Source organism: Montipora capricornis, chromosome 2, assembly GCF_036669925.1.
Source record: "Montipora capricornis isolate CH-2021 chromosome 2, ASM3666992v2, whole genome shotgun sequence".
NCBI lineage: Eukaryota > Metazoa > Cnidaria > Anthozoa > Scleractinia > Acroporidae > Montipora > Montipora capricornis.
Window position 1 is genome coordinate 2,882,164 of NC_090884.1, and position 15,000 is coordinate 2,897,163.

The 15,000-nt window shown below is 39.5% G+C and overlaps 1 protein-coding gene and 1 pseudogene across 1 annotated transcript in view; both read right to left on the bottom strand.

The window, feature by feature from the left end:
* LOC138038451 (uncharacterized) overlaps nt 1-15,000 on the bottom strand; it is an 85,147-nt gene that overhangs the window by 27,726 nt on the left and 42,421 nt on the right. The gene's annotated exons all lie outside the window — the stretch shown is intronic.
* LOC138038449 (uncharacterized) overlaps nt 8,104-15,000 on the bottom strand; it is a 27,074-nt pseudogene continuing 20,177 nt past the window's right edge.

The following is a 15,000-nucleotide window of genomic DNA, read 5'->3' on the forward strand; positions in this document are numbered from 1 at the left end:
ATAGTAATACATGGATTTACATGGGTATACATAGAGATACATGGGTATACAAGGATATACATGGCTGTACATGGATATACATGGATATACATGGCTGAACATATGTATACATGGATATACATGGATATACATAGCTATACATGGATATACATGGGTCTACATGGACATACATGGTATCCATGGTTATACATGGACATACATGGGTATACATAGTTATACATGGACATACATGGGTATACATGGATATACAAGGTTATACATAGATTTACAAGCGTACACATAGAGAAACATGGGTATACATAGATATATATAGCTATACATGGTTATACATGGATATACATGGATATACATGGCTATACTGGTTATACATGGATGTAGATACGTATACATGGACATACATGGATATACATGGACATACATGGTTATACATAGATACACATGGGTATACATGGACGTACATGGATATACATGGGTATACATGAATATATATGGGTATACATGGGCATACATGGATATACATGGATATACATGGGTATACATGGGCATACATGGGTATACATGAATATATATGGGTATACATGGAAATACATGGTTATACATGGATATACATGGGTATACATGGACATACGTGGGTATACATGGATATACATGGGTATAGATTAACGTACATGGGAATACATGGATATACATTGATATAAATGGCTATACATGGTTTTACATGGATGTAGATGGGTATACATGGACATACATGGGTATACATGGACATACATGGTTATACATAGATACACATGGGTATACATGGACGTACATGAGTGTACATGGATATACATGGGTATACATGAATATATATGGGTATACATGGACATACATGGTTATACATGAATATACAGGGTATACATGGACATACATGGTTATACATGGATATACATGGGTATACATGGGCATACATGGGTAAATATGAATATATATGGGTATACATGGAAATACATGGTTATACATGGATATACATGGGTATACATGGACATACGTGGTTATACATGGATATACATGGGTCTTCATGGACATACATGGGCATACATGCATATACATGCATATACATGGCTATACATGGTTATACATGGATGTAGATAAGTATACATGGACATACATTGGTATACATGGACATACATGGTTATACATGGATATACATGGGTATACATGGACATACATGGTTATACATGGATATACATGGGTATACATGGACATACATGGTTATACATGGATATACATGGGTATACATGGGCATACATGGGTATACATGAATATATATGGGTATACATGGAAATACATGGTTATACATGGATATACATGGGTATACATGGACATACATGGGCTTACATGGATATACATGGGTATACATGAATATATATGGGTATACATGGGTTTACATGGGTATACATGAATATATATGGGTATGCATGGATATACATGGGTATACATGAATATATATGGGTATACATGGACATACATGGATATACATGGGTATACATGAATACATATGGGTATACATGGACATACATGGGTATACATGGATATACATGGGTATACATGATTATATATGGGTATACATGGAAATACATGGTTATACATGGATATACATGGGTATACATGGACATACGTGGTTATGCATGGATATAGATGGGTATACATGGGCATACATGGGCATACATGGATATACATGGGTATACATGAATATATATGGGTATACATGGACATACATGGATATACATGGGTATACATGAATATATATGGGTATACATGGATATACATGGGTATACATGAATATATATGGGTATACATGGATATACATGGGTATACATGAATATATATGGGTATACATGAACATACATGGGCATACATGGATATACATGGGTATACATGAATATATATGGGTATACATGAACATACATGGGCATACATGGATATACATGGGTATACATGAATATATATGGGTATACATGAACATACATGGGCATACATGGGTATACATGAATATATATGGGTATACATGGGTATACATGGGTATACATGAATATATATGGGTGGTATACATGGAAATTCATAGGTATATACCTTTATATATAACAATTTAAGGCTTTAATACATGCATGATATAATTATATACTATTATGATACACTTTAATAACACTACTTAAAGTACCAACCCTTCCTGACCAGTGGTCACGCGGATGATCACATGATCCTCATACCGCTTGAACGACTGCACACTAGCCGTGACTCCATCAGAAAGGCTCGTGAGGCATTCCTCATACACAGAGGAAAAACACTGGAGCCTGCAGGCCTTAACTTAAGAGATGAAATGTAATTTAGTTTAGCTACCTTTTAATTTTCTTTTGTTTCTTTTATCTTGTTATCATGTATTATTCTCTTTCCTCTTTTTTATGCATTTCCGTTTTTAATAATTTTACACATCACGTAGCCTTTTTATGTCATTTCCGGTAAATATAAAGATCTTGTAACAAGCATTTATCCATTCAATAAACTTGAAGAAGGCTGGTGTTGGCCAGCCGAAATATTGTAACAACGCCTATGTTCACGTTGTCTTGACCAACCTTTGCAGTATATTTCCTATATTAGGACTCATATAAGTTTGCAAGTTGTTTGCAGATTCATTCGGAGTTCCGTTATCCTTTAAGCAAAACTATTGTGTGGCTAAGGAATAAATCTGTTTACCAGAATCCAGTGTCCAGTTTGTGACAGTTTAACTGTCGTTTTTTGTTGCTCCCTCGGAAAGAAAACATCCTTTAACGTCACCCCTGGAAACTTTATCTCTGCGATTTCATTGGGCCCGACATAAGGTCCAGGGGCCAACGTTTTCTCTCCCTATCTGTCTGAAAGCTAGCTCCGGTATAAGAGATCCGCGTGTCGAGATCTCGAGGTGCATGAACATGGTACGGCGCTTTGGAAATGCGTCCAGAGGTACCACTACCCGTTCCGATCCGATTTTTATCCTGTATTTTAAGCATTTGATTTGCGCATGCACAAATTTCTCAGACTACTGATCAATCTCGTTCCCAGAGGCCGCGATCCTTTTGGTCAGCGACGGGGATGACAAAAGGGAACCCTGGGGACGAGTTTGACTACTGATGCTTTTTTTACACAAAACACAATGGCCACGGAGCGGTTGCATCGTGTTCCGTGGTAAAACCAGGGTCTACACCTTATTCCATTTGGCCGCCATTTTAGTATTCTTTACTTTCCATGCAAATTGGCCCTTATGGCCTCGTTCAAGGTTAAATATTCTTTTGAATTTTACGTTTGAAAGCGAGGCCATAAGGGCCAATTTGCATGGAAACAAAAGAATACTAAAATGGCGGCCATTTTGGAATAAGGGGTATAAAGCCATCAAGTTAATCGTACACTGCGAGTTATTAAGATAGTAAGTTAAATGGCAAAAGTCACTTTGTGATTGCCTTTTGTTTTTCGGTGTTATGCTAACTATGGTACTTAAAAGCCTTGAACCACTTTTTCAACCAATGAAAACCAAAGACAACAAATTAAATGGAAAATTGAGACCACCCCTCCCCCCAAAGTCAGTGATGGGAAAATGGCGCCTTGTTGCCTTCACGCGGCTTCATCCTTAATTTAGTCGAAAGGGGGCATTTCTGTTCTATTTTATTCTGCAGGTATAATTGACTCGAATGCTAATCAGTTCTTCTCTCTTTTTCCAACTATTCCGATTAGTCAGAGTAATTATTTTGATTCTTTAACAGAGTCGCATTGAATTAATTTGTGTTTAAAGCAAATGCGCACAATGGGTACCGGTAGATTATAATGAACTAATTTTCTCAGTATTCCATTGGTCACCGTAGGCTTTGGTTTCTGGATATTTGACGAGCGTCACAGTGGTTATCAAAGAGACACAGCTGTTATAATGAGTAAGTATCTTTGTCATTTCGTGTGCCAAATCCAATCATTGAAAAATGCTATTGGTGCTGTTTATGCGACGCCTCTCACAAGCGTCTTTACCTAGCATAACCACGTCATTTCACATATTCGTTATCGCCTTGGAGAACTTGAAAAAAGAATCCTCTCAATCAGAAAGAGATTTCAATTGTCATGAAAGTGCCCCTGTTACCAAAAAATCAATTCTTATTTTTCTTTGGATTCCAAGACTATATTAACTTTGACGTCACTCTGGATCCATCCCTCTGAAGTCCAATCGGTCAGTTTTGAATGTGAATAATGGCGGACCGTGAAATCCAAAACTTACAAGAAATATGATTTGTTATCCGGAATTTTGAGAAGACATAATACCTGACAACCTCTGATAATGCTGATCCCATTCCCATTAAGGACCTTTTTACTTCCCAATCCCAGGGGCAAAATCCCATTAGGTTAATTACCCTTTCAGGACCCTATTTACACCTTCTTTTTACTAAATTTCTTTCTTGAATTTGGTTAAGGCTCTTTCTTCTTACTGATTCCTTCTCTAACTGTGAGCGTTCTAGGCCAGATAACCACATTCGTTTTCCCTAAATCTACTTTGCTGTCAGAAAAGGCATCACACGTAAACGCCATTTTTACGCGTCTCGTTTCATAACGTTTTGGCTCTACAAGTTTCATTACGTGTGACCCAAAAAACAATAACAGTATTTAACAGAAATATTTCAACATTATCACAACGTGTTCATCAGTCGAGTGTTTGATTTAACATGTGATTTTAAACCACTTTAGTGCTCCGTCAACAGGTGGCAAGGACCACGTCATGCTTAGATTGCATTAAGGTATGCTCCCAGAGCAGGAATATGATCTTTTCGATGATTAAGTTATCATTATTGTACAATGGTCTATTGAAAACTCCCTAGATTGCAACCTAACCTAAAAAGTAAAATTTAAATATAAATTTTAGAACTGAGTTCAGTTCTTAGTCTTGAGCGAGAAAATCAAGTTATGACTAGTTATACACTCAGAACCGATATGAGGCATCCATGTCCCAACTCGTCAGTGTTCGGAGTTCGTTTGAAAGAATCTTGCGATCGAAGAAGGCCATAGTCATTAACTAGCAAATTCACTTGCTTCAAACTTTTTCGTCATAATTCCAGTTTTCCACTTTAGCCGAACCATTCAGGAAATGAATTTGAAGAACGTTGTCAAAAAAAATTCATTTCCATTCTGAACGAGAGAGTTGACTGTTTGAATTTCGCAGAGAACAGGAAGGGAATGTATAAAGTTAAAAACCAAAGTGCATGCAGAGCACGAAAACACTGGTCTATATTGGAGAAGCAAGCATGAGCCTCTATCAGAGCTTAGTTCTTTCCAAAGATAACAATTTAATTTAATTAATTTTTATCCATTTTTGCACTGTAGTTTGTTTGGCACGAACAACTATTTACCGCGTCAATTCAAAAATAATTTAGGCAAAAGAGACGTAATCAAAGCCGTGTTCATTGATTGGTTTAGGTGACATCACTTGGTGAGAGAAGCTGTTCTAAATATTTATCATATCTTTCAGATGGTATACGCTCTATGATTGGCCAATTTAGCGGACCGTATAAGAATATAAGTGCTACATGGCCAACATTTGCAAAAAGGTAACCCTTCCTTGTACTTGCACATGTTCATTGCCGTGACTTTAACATCTTCAGTTCCCACGGCGAGACGGAGAGACAGGTTATTGTTCTTGCTATCAAACATTACTCTCACCGTGCCTCTCTCCACACAGGTGTATAAATGGGTACCGGCGTAATGCTGGGGGTAGCCCTGCGATGGACTAGCATCCCATCCAGGGGGGACTATAAATACTCCTAGTCGCTTCATGCTAAGGAAACCGTAGATAAGCGCCTGCCTGATGGGACATTAGGGAGCTTACGAAACCACGACGCCGACGGCAACGACGACGCTACAAAACAATAGGTTTAGTGAACAAAAACAATGGCTCTGCACGCTCTGCACGTGCGTTTTACATTTTGATACATGTGTTTGCCGTCATCTCCTAAATGACGACGTGAAATGACCAAATTCAAAGTTCTGTGGAGGACTTCCAACCGAGTCATACTAGTTTAATTCCTCGACAGTTACTACGCATTTTTAACGCGAAACGACATGTAATAGTTTCGTCGTGATATGAATAACGCGAACTTGTATTTTTAAATGAAGTTCTCGTAGCCGTCGTCGTCCCCGTTTCGTAATCTCCCTATTGGCTCGTAAGCAGTGACTTTACCTTTTTTTACACACGTGACATGCAGGGCGGCCATGTTGGATGGCAATACAACACAATTTCCTTTCGCAGAATTTGCATAATAATAAAGTTTAGTTCCCAGCGGAGAGACAGGTTATTGTTCTTGCTATCCAACATGGCCACCATGACATTACATGCAAACCAGCAATCGTTTGTGCCAGTTGAAAGTTCCGCTTGACTTCAACTAGCTTCCTTTTCCGCACGCCTGATTACCGCAGAGATCATATAATAGAGCGTTTTCACTCACGCGACTAGAATGGATGCTAATTTAATGAAACAAAAAAAAAACTACTTGCAAAAAATAGAGTTAAGTTCCCAGAGGATTAGTTTGGAACAACCAACATGGCCGCCGTTTCTTTGCTTGGAACACCAACATGGCTGCTGTGACGTCATGTGAAAACGCTCTATAACTGTCTTACTAACCTCGTTTTCTCGGTCCGTGTTGTAAGTTAGGGATCCTCGTTTTTCTAGTTCCCTAGGACAACGGCAACGTCAACAAAAATGCCACGTTCCAAAGAGATATAGCTATTAATATGATGGTTTAAGTTTACTTGATAGTTCAGCATCTTTTGTCTTGATCGAAAAATAACAAAGTTAGATTTTTTTATATTTAATGATAACTTGTTAGCAATCAACCAGTCATAGATCTTACTGAGTTCTGCATTAACTTTAATTCTCCAGTGCCTTAAGGTTTTTATCAGCATAAAAAAGGTTAGTATCCTCTGCCAACAAATGAAATTTAAGCTGACCAGAACTGTTAGATATACCAAATAATGTAGATGAGGAAAAGCAACGATCCCAGCACCGATCACTGTGGAACTTCTGATAATATCACTTCCTTTTTTGATATTCTTTTAACACCAATTTGCGTTGTTGGTTGCAGATAAGAAGCAAACCATTCATTTGTTACCCCGCGTAAGTCATAGTGATCCAATTTTTGCAATAATAATTAAATGATCTACAGTGTCAAAGGCTCTCTGTAAATCACTAAATATGCCGCATGAATACATCCTATTGTCCATGTTACTTTCAATTTACGCATATTAAATGAAAGGTTCTACAACTGAACTCACTGGGAACTCGGAAAAATCCGAGCCCCAGATGGGATTCGAATTTACGACCTTCCGTCATTTAGTCGCATGCTCTAACCACTGAACTACTGGAGATTCTATGGTCAGCAAGGATGAAATGTGGGTCTTTGACTCACATTTCGCTTATTTCAGTTTGATTATATCTAGAATAGCATGCTCAGTGGAACGCTTTTCACAGAAACCATATCGTGAATCACTAAGTATATTCTTTTTCCCACAAGAAATATTTAAGGCGATAATACATCATTTTTTTCAAAAATACGCTCTCAGGTTTAAGATAATTGGCACACTTTTATTATATCCCATCACCAAAGGATTATAACAACATTATCCTCGGAATATTTGCTAATTGTTGTATAAATTGGCTGAGAAACCTATGAAGCATTATACAGATCGAAAAGAAAGCTTTGGAACGAGGCTAAAGGCCAAGGCGGATAACTCTCTGAGACTTGCATAATTCTTAAAATAACACGAAATAAGATATGTAACAGTAACAAATAATGAAGTTTACTTTCCTCATTTACAATATTTTCAGAGCTCCAAAAAATTATGAAGTCTTCGATTCCATTTTTAAAGGGGCAGTGTCACGCTACTTTAGTCAAACTTCAAAACACTTAAAGACGTCCTTGCACCAATGAAAACCAAAAAAATAATGCTGTAGTTTTGTTGCTAACGGTCATTGAAGTGCATTGAAGCTATTCTTTGTTGTTTGCAGCCAAGGATGGAGAGGATGCATGGAAATGGATTGAAACTTGAAAAAACTACCCAATTTTTTCAAGTTTGGAGACTTTGTTTTTAGAAGACACCAAAAATTAAATACGAATAGCTCTTTTTGCCATAAATATATTTCATTTCTTGTCAGTGGGTTGTCAGGAATGTTGTACATGTGAATTAGTACTAGTTTAGATTTTTACCCATTTTGACGTAAAAACAGCAAGTTTAGCATGACAATGCCCCTTTTAACTGTTTCAAATTGAAAAATTCATAACAAAAAAAGAAGACAACGTGACGTCATTCGTTATTGTTTAAATACAGGCAGGTATAAAAGTCGGACGGGATGGACTCGAATCGCTCACCTTGGGTCGACGTAAAAAATATGATAAGGCCTCAAAAAATTTTTGTACCTGTCCGTTAAATACTCTACATTATTGGACGATTAATATCCAATGTGGAAGTTAGCCTTGTGTCAGTTGGCTGGTGCTTAGCCGATTAAAACAAGGGAAATATTTTGAATGAGTAATAACAATATAAGAAATTAAATATGTGCTTGCCCTCTTTGCTTTCGAGGCCATCGGTTCGACGACGACGGTCGGGGAGCACTCGGTTTTTTTTCCAGCATCCCCGAGTGAACATCGGAAAATACATCTATTGATATCAGGGATGTTTCTGGTAATTTTGCGATTAACAGGTGTGAAACTTTCGGCACAAATAAAGGCTCCCTTACGGTTAGTTATAATTTCATAGTAAACTGTCGTAACTAAAATTAATGCACCTTTTACTTATAGAATGGCCATCTTTACAATACTTTATGTTAGTTGTTTAGTTTCTCCAACCACGTAACGCCGAATCCAATTCACCGTGTAACTGGATAAATCATGGTGCGGCCCTTTGCGGCAATTCACCAAGTTCCAAGCAAACGGCTTCTAGCTCTTGTTGTGTCCTGCAGGAAAAGATTAAAAGCAAACGACACCAATTTAAGGATAATACGAAGGAGAACTGCAAGTTTGGTTAATCAGACGATCCCTCCCTATCGACTTGGGGCCGGTTGCTCCAAGCCTGGTTGAGTTAGTGGTAACCGTTGGTTAAAAGGTTTCAAAACCTTCCATGGTATTTAAAGAACGCTGGTTAGTGCTAATCATGCTTCGAGCAACCCGAGCCTGGTCGGTCTTAGCCCCAAGTAACGATAGGCGTTTGATAACGCTCAGAAATGTGCCACGGCCATAAATTCAGCGCCTCGCTAAAAATCTTACCTTAGCTCTAAATTTCTACGCAACTGGTCCCTCGATCTTTTTCATCACGAAGTTCTTGCAAAAGTAAACTTTGACACAAATTTTTATCTCGAGAGTTTTGATCACTATCGCTTTTCTCATTGTTTGAGCTTTCCGAAGGACTGCTGTTCATCACTTAAGGAGAAATGGACACAATGCGGGACTGTCGAAAACGCAGAACGAGACATGTTTCCTTTATACTCACAACTTAATTCTTCTCAAGAGTGAATTACGTAAGAATGTTGCCTTATGGCATGGGTGGGGTCCCCAGCACAGTCACAAATGAGTCTATTTTTAGAATACCCGTTCCCGCGAAAATCAGTTGTCATGTCCCCAAAAAAACATGGCAGAAGCACTCACGAGCGACATGGCTTTTTCTGATTGGTTAAAATTGGCGGCCCTTTGTTTGTTTCGCGCGCAAAGTGTATCTAAAAATAAATTCACTTGTGACTGTGCTGGGACAAGGCCGCAAAGTGATAGATCAACACTTTTATCTAATTCACTCTTGTTCTTCTGTATGACGATCTACAACACTCAATTCAACTCAACAGCTCGCTAAACAAATCTGATCGGTGCAAAGTACATAATTAGACATCACGTAATTCTTAGTTTGTGTTAAATTGTCGTCAATCATCAAGGTAATTAAATCAAGTCTTGCAGTTACCGACAGGGATCAGAAATGGAGCGGAAGTGTCTCGGGACATTAGGTCAACGCATCCTATTATCTTCATAGCCTTTTCCTTTATTCAGGATTTGAATGGAATAAAGCCTGCAAGTCGATACAACAAATAACCGATGAGATGAACTTACTGTTGAACAATAGTGTCGTCATTCGCTAATTTCTCTTGCATCTCTTTGCACCTCTTTAAGTAGGTCTTTGCCTGCTGGAAGTCCCTCTTTTCCTTTAATACCATTCCAAGATCAAACAGGGATTTGGCGGTATCCCTATGGACGCCCAACAATTTCAGCCGAATCTCCAAAGCTTCCCTCACGTACTGTTCAGCAGCTTCGATCTTCCCCAGATCACGATAATTATTGGACAGGTTGTTAAGGATGGTAGCAGTGAAAGGATGATCACCTAATCTTTCTCTGTAGATCGGCAAAACGTCATTTTCTCGGATTTCTACGGCCTGTTCATGATGGTTTTCAAGCGAAAGAGCCACTAAAAAGGAAATAAAATTTGTCTGGTGACCATTTCCAATTTCACCTACGCTTTTTTAAGGCCACGCTGTTCATTTGCAGATTTTTCGCGCAATTTCTTTTTCTGTGCTCACCGCGATGGCACTTTCGGCCCCAGAGCCCCATTAAATTACCGCATGTGTAAGTGGTTGCTAAGGGCAACATTGCGGGCAAAAAAGCAGTCACACTGCGCAACGGAAAAGACAATCCGTTGAAGTCGTTACAGAAAATTTTCTATTATTTACAGCGATTTCTTCAACTTGGCATTCAACATTTCATGCCGTTGCAAGGTGCGGGTTACTGTGCCTTTGGACTGGGCAGTTTTCAACGAAGTGCTTAAACTCGATAATCAAAGTAATTATACTAACCAATCAAAAGAATGCGCCGATCAACTAGAAACTTCAACATTCCCCCACCCCCGGGGCATTTGAACTTTTCAAGATTGGATCGTTCAAATTCCCGCCCTCTCGGGTCAAAATGGTGTTCAAATGCCCTACCGTATCGTCGGATTTGTCTGTCATACCCTACTAAAGAACAATCGTCGTCGGCTCCTGTCGTCTTAATAAAGCTTGTGTATAACTATGCTAACACATGTTTCGTGACCCTTTATATGATGATGCCGTATTTACCAGACTTGAGCTACTACAAAGACACAACTTTAATATTGAAACTGTTAAAAGTGACTTGAAAATTGAATTAATTAAGTCGGACAATGCCAATAAGCAAGTATAAGCTGCTCTAACTCCGAAACACGGCAAAGGTTGTTTAACGAGGGAACTGTATAATTATCAACAACAGAGCCTAAAGCGTTTACGATTGCATGTATTTTAAATTGTTCAGTGTCGGTTGATTACCTCTAACAGAAACGTACAGCTTTCAGAGCTTTAACAATGAAATGGTATATATAGTATGACAAAGACGAATTACGCAGCCAAAATTCCTTTGAAGACAACTTTTGAAGATCTTTTTTGTAAGCCAGTCACTCACAAATGCTACATCTCTTCCTTTAAACTCTTTCATCTCGTCCAAACACGCGTTTTACAGCTGCTAGCGACTTCGGCGCCCGAAAAAAGACAATCCTGACACTTCCGGTTCAATTTTCCCCACCCCACGCAGGCAAAGGTCAAATTCCCCACTTCCCGGGCACAGAAGATAGTCAAATGCCCGGGCTTTGCCCGGGGGTAGAGGGGGGGGGGGATGTTGAAGTTTCGATTTGATCGTCGCATAAACAGCGCCATGAACCAGCAACTACATGTATCACATACAAAAGAACGCAAAAAAGGCGCGCGCGTGAATCGCGATCGGTTTTGCTTCTCCTTGGTTGAAAAAATTAGGAGGATTTTTCAACAATCACTTAAAACCTACCGCACACTACTAGCTGATTTTTTTTGTCGGCGACGAAAAATCTTCTCTTGTCGGCAGGTGTGCGGTGAATTCAGATAAATCTGCGACAAGATGGGGGTTTTTCGGACGATATCTGACAGTGCTTGATCTCAAAATATCCTATCGGGCTTTGTTTGAGCACCGACGACGAGAACGACTTCGACTACGTATTCGTACTCGTTGTCGAAAAAATAAGGTTAAGCATACATCAACAACGAGAACTAAAATAATTTGGCCCCTTTTTTAAACTTTAAAATTTGCATATTTAGTGGGGAAAAACAATAGCTTTGCACGTACTGCACGTGCGTTTTACACTTTCTTCCAAAATGCCAAATTCGAGGTTTTATAAAGAACGCCAGCACTTCAGGATAAGTTTTCATTTTCTCCCCTAAATTAACTGCCGATTGTCATTTTTGAGGAACTATCACATCATCGTCACATTAAAAAGGTTGAAATAATCACGAAGCGATCAAAATAACGTGAATTTATATATTGAGATGACGATCTCGTTGCCGTCGCCTTTGTTGACGTCGGTGCTTAAGCTCCCTAGTTTGTCGGGCTTCGAGCCCGCCGAAACCAATTAGGAAGTGTCATAAGAGTCACGTGAGCCAGCGTCTTTTACAACATGGACAAAAAAAGGACAAGCTTGTTGCAAGCTTTTGGATGAGTCGGCCCCAAGCCTGGGCGCAGTTAGTGGCGACAAACAATCGGCCAGTGTGCGCAAGCTGGTGCCCAGACAAATTTTCAGCCGATTTTTCCCCGGCGGATAAAAAAATCTGCAGTTATACGACAAAAAATCGGCTAGTGTGCGGAAGCCTTAAGCAGCAGGGAATCGCAACCGCCCGGGTACTTTCGACAGTTAATTCAACAACGCTCTTAAGAAACGTGAAAGAAAACTGATAGGAACGATTACATTATCAATAAATTTCTCAAATGACCTTGGAGAGTGAAACAACCCTCACATTCCCCTCAATTCTTGGTCAGTATGATCCATAGACTTACCCGCCTTGTCATTAAATGTTGCACCCAGCATGACGTGGCAGACATTTTCGCCGCCTTCTTCTTCATCCGGTGTCCTCACTGCGTTTTGCCTGATGAGAATTGCGTCCTCAATCATACCTCTTTCTCGTTCACGGCTGTCATTACTTTTTGCTAAACAGCGGCCAAGCTTAGCGAGACATTGGGCTCTGCTGTTACCATGCTTGATGCCAAGGTCACTCTGGATTTTGTTGGCTCTCTCCAAATAGGGTTGAGCTCGTGCAGTAGCTTCATCACACAGACCAGCTGTGCACGTACAGTTGAAAATTTCCTTGATTCCAAGGGAAGTCAGACATTCACCGAGTCTTCGTTGGTCTCCAATTTCTTCACATTTCTGTTCCAAGGATTTGTAGACTTTCTCAAACGTGGAGTTCGCCATCATCTTTGCAAGCAGCTCTCCCGCCATGTTAAAGGCATCAATGCATTTCGTAACACGTTCTGCATCCACTTCACCCAAGTCAATCCACTCTACAAGCTGCATCACATTTTCTTTTTCCCATGAAAAGTCTTCGATAGCTGACTCCACCGCATCTTTGCTTAAGAACTTCTTAAAAGTGTCTTTCAAGAAAGAAATGAGGTGGTCGATGAGCAGATTACGAGCGCCACTTAATACCTCACGAAACTCCTCTTCTTTTGCCGCCTTGACCATGCAATATTCTCGAATGGTCGAGAGGAATGTATACCGCCATGTTTTTCCAAACTTATTTTGCTGCAAGAGAGAGCAGTTTGCCAGTTCTACGACATGGCCTCTGATATCACGCTCACTTGACGTACAAAAGGCTTTAGCAGCTTTTAGTAGCGTGAACCAACCTCGAAGAAGAGCCACACTTAAAAGGGTACGCTGTTCCTGCGGTCCTAGTCTACTGAAGCAATAGTCCAGGCATTTGGTAATCTTGAGATCGCTTGGAACTATTTTTATCCTTTCCAAGATTTCCATGCTGCTCATATAGTCCACGAGATCGACCACATTAAGTGCCGACGACACTAAAGTGTAAAGAACGAGCGGAATACCACTGCAAGTTTTGCGTAGTCTGTTAGATGTTTCTTCCGTTATCTGTCGATCGCCGTGTGCTTTATTTAGCAGCTCGAAGGTTTCTTCTGGCGAAAACGGATTCAATGTTATCTTCTTTTCCCCAATTTGAGGAAAACAAACAGCCCTCGATGAAGTAACAAGTAATTTAACGTTTCTTGCGCACTTCGAAATTTCAACGATAGAGTTTTCGATCAACCTTCGGTCATTACTGTTGGGAAATAAAGATGCAGCCGATCGTCGATTTTCCTGTTCGTTGTCATTCGCATTACCAAGTAAAAACTCAAAGTTGTCCAGCAACAAAAGTATAAAGAAGCTCTTGTTCAGTGCAATCAAGCGTTTCTTAATTTCAGCTTCCGGATTGTTTGAAGGATAACTTGAATGGTAAATTTGACGAATGACTTCTTCTGAAAAGTCTGCGTATGAACGAATGTATTTGCAATTTATGTATACAACCAGTGCGCGATGGTTAGCTTCAAGTATTTCATTGGCTGCCTTGATGGCCAAGGTTGTCTTCCCAATTCCTGGAGTTCCATGTAGTAAGACGCATTGACACTCGTTGTCTGGACGCAGACAGGTCAGAATGTTTGAAAGCTCGTCTTATTGTCGACGGACAAAATGTGGAAACTCTTTTGGAAGCAAAGACAATTTCCGTAAGATATCTGGAAAAAATACATTTTAAGAAATTAACAACGCTGCGAGCATTCCAATACTGTAATTATTCGGGCATCATAAAATATTTCTTCAGTACGGTGTTTTACGGCTCAAAATTAATTTAGAGTCAAGACATTGAAAGTTAATCCTATTAAGATTCTGCTGCATTAAAAAAAACAGTAGGTTATTCGCCCAGTAATTAATTTAAGAACAACCTGCCACTAACTCTGCCTGGACCAACACTTAACCTCGTTTTCAGGGTCTCTCTTCTCTGCCTCCATTGATTAGACACTTTTGCAGATACGGCGGCCATTTTGATTTTTATTGTTTCGAAAGACATTATGGGATGCTCAGGGGGCAAATTAATATGTATTTGCCCCCTGGGCAGAGAAAAGA